This window comes from Hoplias malabaricus, chromosome 3 (genome assembly GCF_029633855.1).
Source record: "Hoplias malabaricus isolate fHopMal1 chromosome 3, fHopMal1.hap1, whole genome shotgun sequence".
Lineage (NCBI taxonomy): Eukaryota > Metazoa > Chordata > Actinopteri > Characiformes > Erythrinidae > Hoplias > Hoplias malabaricus.
Window position 1 is genome coordinate 2,192,735 of NC_089802.1, and position 9,032 is coordinate 2,201,766.

The following is a 9,032-nucleotide window of genomic DNA, read 5'->3' on the forward strand; positions in this document are numbered from 1 at the left end:
GGGGAAAGTACGGGATGTGGAGGACTCTGGGTCTGTGACTGGTTCTGCTCTGGATGACTCTGATGGTGATCTGCCAGACGTTTCGAGTCAAAGGAGTAGGAGAAGTGTCTATGCTTTTAACAAAATACGGTCCTTTTTGCATAAGACCAAGAATATGAAAGGGGTTGTTGTAGAAGAGTACTTTCCCGATCGTAAACTGTTCATTGACTCGGTACAGACTTTTATGAGAGGGGATAGCGAAGATAAATTTACGGTACAGGAAATCTACAGACTTAAGAAACTGGTTAAAAAATTGAGAACAGAACTTCTAAAAGATGATGGTCTTGAAACTTCATAGTTATTTTCTGCTTTTTATTTTGTTGCTGCTTGTCCTTGACCACCTTCCTCTTATTATGAGTAGAGTTAAGATCGGCTCTCTGAACCTGAATGGGGCGCGGGACGTACAGAAAAGAGCACTGTTATTTGAATTGATTAAACAGAAGGGCATGGATATTGTGCTTGTCCAAGAGACGCACAGTGACGGGGCAAATGAAGTCGACTGGAAGAAGGAATGGGAAGGGGAGGTTTATTTTAGCCACATGAGCTCGACCAGAGGTGGGGTGGCCGTTCTTTTTGCCAAGCATTTCTTGCCGTCTCGTGTGAGGTTGAGCAGGTGATGGCAGGGAGGTGTATGGTTGTACGTGCTCAGTTTGAGCGGTTTAAGTTGCCATTTTTAATATTTATGCTCCCACTTCTGGAGCTGAGAGGGTGGTTTTTCTTAACACTGTTAACACAGCTTTAAAATCACTCAATTGTGATGACTATCTGATCATGGGGGGCGATTTTAACTGCACCGAGGATGATAATACGGACAGGAATCACACCGAACCTCACGCTGCATCTCAGCGCGCTCTTAGAGAGCTATTGTCTGCTCATGATTTGCTTGACGTGTGGAGAGCTTTTAACGATAAAGTTCGACAGTATACATGGGCCCATGTGAGGGACGGTTATGTGGCGCTGGGCAGACTAGATCGGTTTTACTGCTTTAAACATCATCTTAATATATTTAAAGGGTGTGGGATTACGCCGGTCCATTTTTCAGACCACAGTTTGGTTTTATGTTCGTTTTTTATTGCAAACCTTAAGCCTAAAAGTGCTTACTGGCATTTTAACACCTCCCTGTTGTCAGACATGAAATTTAAAAAAGCTTTTACTGTTTTTTGGACTAGTTTTAAAACCCAAAAACAGTTCTTTTATAATCTGCGAGGGTGGTGGGATTATGGAAAAGTTGAAATTAAGCAGCTCTGCCAGCAGTATACTCTCAATGTTTCGCGGCATATTACTCGGAATATAAAAAAATTAGAAAGTGAAATTTTAGAAATTCAAAGGCAGAATCTGATAGAGTGTGTCCGGGATCATGCCCGGGTTCTGAAATCTAAAAGGGATGCTCTTGGCAATCTCCTGGGTGTCAGGGCACAGGGGGCTCTGGTTCGCTCTCGGTTCCAGAATCTAACACAGATAGACGCCCCATCAAAATTCTTTTTCAGTCTGGAAAGGAAGAATGGTCAGTGCCGGTTTATGCACTCCCTGCGTGCTGAAGATGGACAGGAGCTGACTGAACCCACTGAGATCCGTAAGCGGGCTGTACGTTTTTATGCTGAGCTGTACGAGAGTGAGCGTATAGACGATGGGGAACTGGCGGCAGGATTTTATGAAGGACTACCAAAGATCTCTACTTGCTCTAGTGACAAACTGGAACGACCACTGGGAGAGCAGGAGCTTCATGCTGCTTTACAAGGCATGAAGGGTGGTACTGCCCCTGGTATAGATGGCCTACCGGTGGAATTTTATAAGGCCTTTTGGACGGAGGTGGGTTTCGGATCTGCTGGCAGTTCTCAACGAGAGCTTGGCTGATGGTCTCTTGCCCCTAAGCTGCAGGAGGGCAGTGATCACCCTGCTGCCTAAGAAGGGTGACTTGCAGGACATTAAAAACTGGCGACCAGTGAGTCTTCTTTGCACGGACCTTAAATTTTCTCCAAAGCTTTGGCTACCAGACTGAGGGATGTGATGGGGCAGGTAATCCATCAGGACCAGACCTACTGTGTGCCTGGCAGGTCTATACATGATAATGTCTTTTTAATTAGAGATATTTTAGCTGTTTTCAGAACTCAAGGGCTTGATGTCGGTCTTATATCTATAGACCAGGAAAAAGCTTTCGACAGAGTGGAACATCACCATCTGTGGCGCACACTTGAATTATTGGGTTTTGGGCCGTCTTTTATCAAAATGATACGAGTACTGTATAGAAACATTGAGAGTATGCTAAAAATTAACGGTGGATTGAGTGCTCCCTTTGGGGTCTGTCGGGGCATACGTCAGGGTTGTGCCTTGTCAGGGATGTTATACTCCCTGGCCATTGAGCCTCTGCTAAACAAGCTTCGATCTGAAATTGAAGGTATAACGCTGGGACAGTTTCGCTATCAATTGTCAGCATACGCAGACGATGTGATTGTAATGGTAAGGGGGCAGAAAGACATCGGAAACTTGTTTCTATTGTTCATGATTTTGGAGTAATTTCAGCTGCGAGGGTGAATTGGAACAAAAGCGAAGCTCTTGCAGTAGGACAGTGGACCGGGGGGCTGCCTTCTTTACGGGTAATTTAGTCTGGAAAAGAGGGGGGATAAAATATCTTGGGGTTTTTATTGGGGATGACACCGTGCAGCAGAAAAACTGGGATGGTGTGATTGAGAAACTGATGGGACGGCTGTCGAGGTGGAAATGGATTCATGGACAACTATCTTTCAGGGGGAGGGTGTTGGTAATCAACAACCTGGTGGCATCAGTGTTGTGGCACCGGTTGTCCTGTGTGGATCCTCCTGTGGGCTTATTGTCGAGGATACAAGCGCTCCTCGTGGACTTTTTCTGGGACAGGCTCCATTGGGTTCCACCAGGCAAGGCCTGGTGCACCTTGCGAGTAGGATGGCGACTTTCCGACTGCAGTTCCTGCAGAGACTTCTGGCTGGCCCTGCTGATCTAGTGTGGAGAGAAGTGGCCTGCACCATCCTGCGCAAGGTCGATGGACTCGGTTTGGACACTGCACTGTTTTTTTACAGACTATAAAAGACTGCACCTTGCTGGATTACCTCTTTTTTATCGGGGGCTTTTTAAAATGTGGGGACTTTTTAAGAAGCACAGACTGGAGACTACTGCCTCACTTTTTTGGCTGTTGGAAGAGCCAATAGTAAAAGGGGCTCAGTTGGACGTGTCTGGAGATGGTGTACCGGGCCTTGCTTTAATGCTCAGTAACTCTGGAACAGTGACATTGCGGGACCTGGTGGGTGTGTTAGGGGCCAGGCTTAAAGGACATTCAGAATGTTGCCTCTGTACTGGGGCTGAGGTTACTCCGTCAAGCTGAAACCATCACTGACTTGTGAAAGGACAGGCTGTCCTTGGAGGAACTGTCATTGTTGGAAAAGTACAGTACTGGGAGTATAATGCCCAACAAGGGGGACCTTTTCCCACGTACTGCTCTTACTCCTGACTTAAATGGAGCATCGGGCCCTTTGTTAGAGCTCTCGGGCCTACAGGACGTGGACCTTCACACTGTGTCAGGCCGTGTTTTATATGAATGCTGTGTTAAAGTGTTGAATAAAACAGTACTGAATGGACGACCTGACACGGTGTGGAGGGACAAGCTGGGGGTAGGGACGGAAAGGCAGCCTGTCTGGAGGGTTTTATATAAACAACCCCTAACTAAGAGGTCTGGAGATCTCCAGTGGAGGATCCTACATGGGGTCATAGCAGTGAACTCTTTTGTGTCTGTGATAATCCAGAAGTCAGTGATGGCTGTGCTTTTTGTGGACTCAGAGAGACCATCTTTCACTGTTTTTTAGACTGTTCAAGGCTTAAGTCCCTTTTTCTGACACTTGAGTTTTTATTTTTGAAATGTGGGGAAATTTTTAACTCTTGTGCTTTTATTTTTGGGGCTGGGTATCGACAAAAAGACCGTGTTAAGTGGCAGCTGCTTAATTTCATAGTGGGTCAGGCAAAACTGGCGATATACAACTCCAGGAGAAATAAAATGGAGGACAGATCTGGTCAGGAGGTTTTACCTCTGTTCTTGTCCTGGTAAAGTCCAGAATTTTCTTTGAGTTTGGTTTTTACAAAACTCTGAATAACATTGAAGGTTTTGAGCTGGAATGGTGTTGTAATGATCTCCTGTGCAGGGTTGAGGAGGGAGAGCTGATCTTCACAAGCCCTTTGAGCTGAATGCTTTAATTGATACTGTGTTTATGTCTGTGATGTTGTACTGTGTTTGTTTACTGTTATATGTGTTTATGGATGGTTGAATAAATGTTATGTTTTTAAAAATCAAAAAAAATCTCTCTCTCTCTCTCTCTCTCTCTCTGCTCCTAAACAGAGAATGCGCTTTTTTTCATTGGTCGTCACCTTTATTTATCCAATCAGCAGCCGGAGTCATCTGTCAATCATTAAGTGTTGCAGCCAATAGAGTAACAGTCCCTCCTGTGGTGGAGTGTGGTGTGTTCTCCCTGTGTCCGTGTGGGTATCCTCCAGGTACTTCGGTCTCCTCCGAACGCACTTTGATGGGGGAGTGGCCATGTGAAACCATCCCCAGGTGTGAGTGACTGGTTGAGTGTGTGTGTGTGTGTGTGTGTGTGTGTGTGTGGCTCTAACCTGGTGATGACGTAGGGACCGAAGCAGAGAACAAAGGTGCCAATAAAGGTGCTGATTTTTTTTGTTGCTCGCTGTCGTCTCCTTTTCTGCTCCTCCAGACATCTCTGACGAACACTGAAACACAGCAGCAGTGTGTTAGTGTGTGTGTGTGTGTGTGTGTGTGGTGTGTGTGTGTGTGAACCTGCCGTTTTATTTTGGATCTTGAGGTTTATGTCGTGATTAAACTCAAAATAATCTCATATATAAACACACACACACACATCAGCCACATTAAAACAACCTCCTTGATTCTACACTCACTGTCCACTCTCTCAGCTCCACTGACCACACAGGAGCACTTTGTAGTTCTACAGTTACAGACTGTAGTCCATCTGTTGCTCTGCATATTTTATTATCCCCCTTTCCCCCTGTTCCTCAGCGCTCAGGACCCCCACAGAGCAGGTGTGATGTGGTGGTGGATCATTCTCAGCGCTGCAGTGACACTGACGTGGTGGTGGTGTGTGAGTGTGTGTTGTGCTGGTGTAGAGTGGATCAGACACAGCAGTGCTGCTGGAGTTTTTAAACCCCTCTGAGAACAGTCCACCGACCAAAAACATCCAGCCGACAGCGTCCTGTGTCACTGATGAAGGACTAGAGGACGAGCGACACACACTGTGCAGCGACAGATGAGCTACTGTCTCTGACTCTACATCTACAAGGTGGACCAACGAGGGAGGAGTGTCTCACAGAGTGGACAGAGAGTGGACACAGGGTTTAAAAACTTCAGCAGCACTGCTGGGTCTGATCCACTCGCACCATATCACAATCCTGTGACAGCTGTGTGTTCAGCTGTAAGTGCAGTGATGTGATGGTGGATCTGGGATGGTCCAGGTGCACTGTTGTTAAAAGTCCCATTTACTTTATTTTAAATGAATTCTCATTCATTTTCATATATCTTTCTCCTTCCTGGAGGGACAGAACCATATTTATGCATCTTCATCAGATTACAGAAGTGCTTTGAAAGCCCTGCAAGTGATGAAGAGTCCAGCAGTGTTTAGATCTGTGTGAATATGAATCTGTCGGAGTGGGAGCTGAAGGCACTTCGCTTCTGTTGCCTCCAGAGGCTTCGCTATCATCACGAAATGTCATGTCTGAGCACAGGCCGATCCGTCCCGAAGCTGAGTCTCCCTCGAGTCCAGCAGGCTACAGAGCTAAAATAAGCCACACTCTCACACTGCTCTGTTACACAGCCGCAGCTTTGAACGCCAGTAAATTCACCACTGCCGCTGGTTTTTAAATTCCATATAATAATAAAATGGAGAGCAATAACAGAGAGTCTGTTTCTCTTTGGTGTTGTAGCTGCTTCTTCTGTTTAGACATTACATAGATTTCTGAACACCAAGACCTCCAAAAATGTGTAGATATGTTACTGAAAAGAGCAGTTCAGATATTTCTAACATTTATTTACACATGGTTCATTTACAGTAACTGTGTGAGCTCCCATCCACTGGTGGCGCTGTTTCTCTAAATCCACTCCAACTCTCTGTTATGTCCTTGAAGAAAAGCTACAGAAACAGTGCTGTAAACTGAGAGAGAGAGAGATACACAAACACAACACACGGCTCTTTCTAATATTTGGCGCTTATGATTAGTTTGAGAGTTTGGTTTAGAATCAGTGTTAAGTTTAGAGTTTAAAGTTTAAAGTTTGGAGTTTTAAGGCAATTTTTTTCACACGGAGTTCTCCTTAACAACCACAGACATATTTAGCACAAATTTTACCACTGCCAGTTACGTCCAGTCCTTTAGTAACATACTGTCATTCTCCAAAGTCTCCAAAATAGTAACTTTATGATGTAATAACTTTACAGGAGAAGGAGAAGCTTTCTTAACTTTCAACAGAAGTCAATGTAAAAAAATAAATAATTCCAATTAAATTTGGAGCATTTCTATTGGTCCATTCTTCATGAAATATTCACACAGTGTAAAAGACATGATAGATGCATTTTTCTGAATAGCGTGATGATATTGCACCAATTCACCTGGACACCGGGCAGTTCTGAAACACACAGGGTTAATATAAACCCTGTAAATAAATAAATCAAAATGTCAGGAGAAATACAGCAGCCTAAAGCACAGGCTGAGCAGTGGAGCTGTGTTCTCTTGAGTGATGGAGCTCCATCCAGTGTCTCTGGGATGAGTTGGAGTGGTGTTTATGACCCAGAGAAGTACAGGCTGTCAATGCTCTCCAGTTGAATACAGTGTCCCCTGATTTTTGACCACATTAAACTAACAAACAGGATCAGAGATGGAGACTGGTGTTGTTTAATAACACCTGGACTCACCTGGGATGTATGTCCACGAGCAGCACGAGCGTCTGCATGGTGATGACGTCGATGCGCCTGCAGTGCACACGCGCCACACGCAGCACGCCCCTGTAGGTGACGCAGAGTATGGCAAGCGAGAGGGCGAAGGTGAGCACATGGAAGGAGACCGTGAACACGGCGAAGTGCGTGCGCTCCAGCCTCTCGTTCGCCGTACCCGTCATCGCCATCGACGTCGTCATCACCGCCTCCGCCGTAGTCGAAGTTCCCTCGCCGTAGTCGTCGTACTCAATCGTCGTCCTCCTCCCGCAGCGTGCACGAGGCGTACAGCCGGTGGTAGCCCACCCAGGAGCGACACGCAGCCGCTGCTGAGAAGCATGCAGCGTGCACCCATGCACAGGCGAGCGCAGCAGCCGCATGGCGCCGGCGAACCCTTGAGCGGTAGCGCAGTGGTGACACTACCACAGCGAGCCAGCGGTCCACGCTCAGCGCCGCCGTGCTCAGCATCGCACCACCGCTCAGCAGCGTCTCCAAGGTGCCGAGTGCGCGACACAGCAGGCCCCCGGTGCCTGGAGCGCGCCTCCCCCCGATGAGCACCGCGAAGTGTGAGCGGCACGCTGGACACGGACAGCAGCAGGTCACAGAGCGCGAGGCTGAGGGTGAAGAGCGCAGGAGCCTGGCGTCTGATCTCGGCACTGCACGCAAAGCATGCCACCACGAGCGCGTTGGCCGGAACCGACACCAGCATCACGGCCAGCAGCACGGCGCATGAGGCTGCGTCCAACACCGTGTCCATGGAGAGAAAGAGGGATGAAGGGAGGGAGGGAGAAAGTCAGAGAGAGTAACCGTAACCCTCTCCTCTCCACTCTGGTGCAAGAGAATCGGACTCTTGCTCTCTCCACGTCACCGTATCCTTCCCTTAGTGCTGTCCATCATAACAGAGGGAGAGAGAGAGATAGAGAGAGATAGGGAGGGTCCCCCTCACTCCCCCTCCCACAATCCAGCGGCGCACATGGGAATCTCGCGCTCCGTATCATCACACACTTCTCCCTCTGCTCTCCATCAGCTCCCAACTTACTCTACAACTAACATGAGGAGGGGGATCTGAGAGAGCGAGAGGGAGAGGGAGAGAGAGAGAGAGAGAGAGAGTGGAGAGTGAGAGAGAGAGAGAGAGGATGGATGAGTGATGATGAGAGGAGGTGAGGAGAAAAGGTGAAAATATAGAAAGGAGGGGGTATGAAGGCAGAGAGAGAGAGAGACAGTGAGAGTGAGAAAGGGGAATGAAAGAGAGAAATACTCCTCCCTCCCTCTAACACTCGATCCTCTCCCTCTGTTTTGCTTTAACTCTGAGTTGCTCTGGGGACTGAAGAGAGGAGGGACATGTCTAGAGTGGAGCAAGAAGGGGAGGTCTGTGGGGGGGCAAAGACATCTCCATAATTTAAACCACCTCACTGACAGCTCCCGGACTCACTCACTCACTCACTCACTCACTCACTCACTCACTCATTCACTCTTCCTGGATTAAACACACTCCAGTGGAGCTTTGAGCTAGGGGCTTAAACCCCATGATAAATCCTTCTCTAATAGACGAGAGCCACCGTGCCGTGACCGAGCTTTTGTGTATTTTATGCTAATGAAGGACATGTTTTGAATAACAGTGATGTTATATTGTGAGGCTTTTGTTTTTCAGCTAAACTTAGTGATGAAAATATCACTCTGTTATCGATGTGTATCTCAGTATCAGGGCGAACCCAGACAGAGGTGATGTCTCCGACACAGCTCCTGGGTCTCGGGGTCTTGGGTTCAAACCTCTCCTCAGTCACTCTCTGTGAGGAGTGTGGGTGTGTTCTCTCTGTGTCTGGGTGGGTTTCCTCCGGGTGACTGTCTGTGAGGAGTGTGGTGTGTTCTCCCTGTGTCTGCGTGGGTTTCCTCCGGGTGATTGTCCATGAGGAGTGTGGTGTGTTCTCCCTGTGTCTGCGTGGGTTTCCTCTGGGTGACTGTCTGTGAGGAGTGTGGTGTGTTCTCCCTGTGTCTGTGTGGGTTTCCTCCGGGTGACTG

General features: G+C 47.6%; 1 pseudogene; it reads right to left on the reverse strand.

The window, feature by feature from the left end:
• The window catches only part of LOC136691255 (G-protein coupled receptor 26-like), a 24,848-nt pseudogene extending 17,078 nt beyond the window's left edge, over positions 1 to 7,770 (reverse strand).
• Positions 7,771 to 9,032: the final 1,262 nt, after the last annotated feature.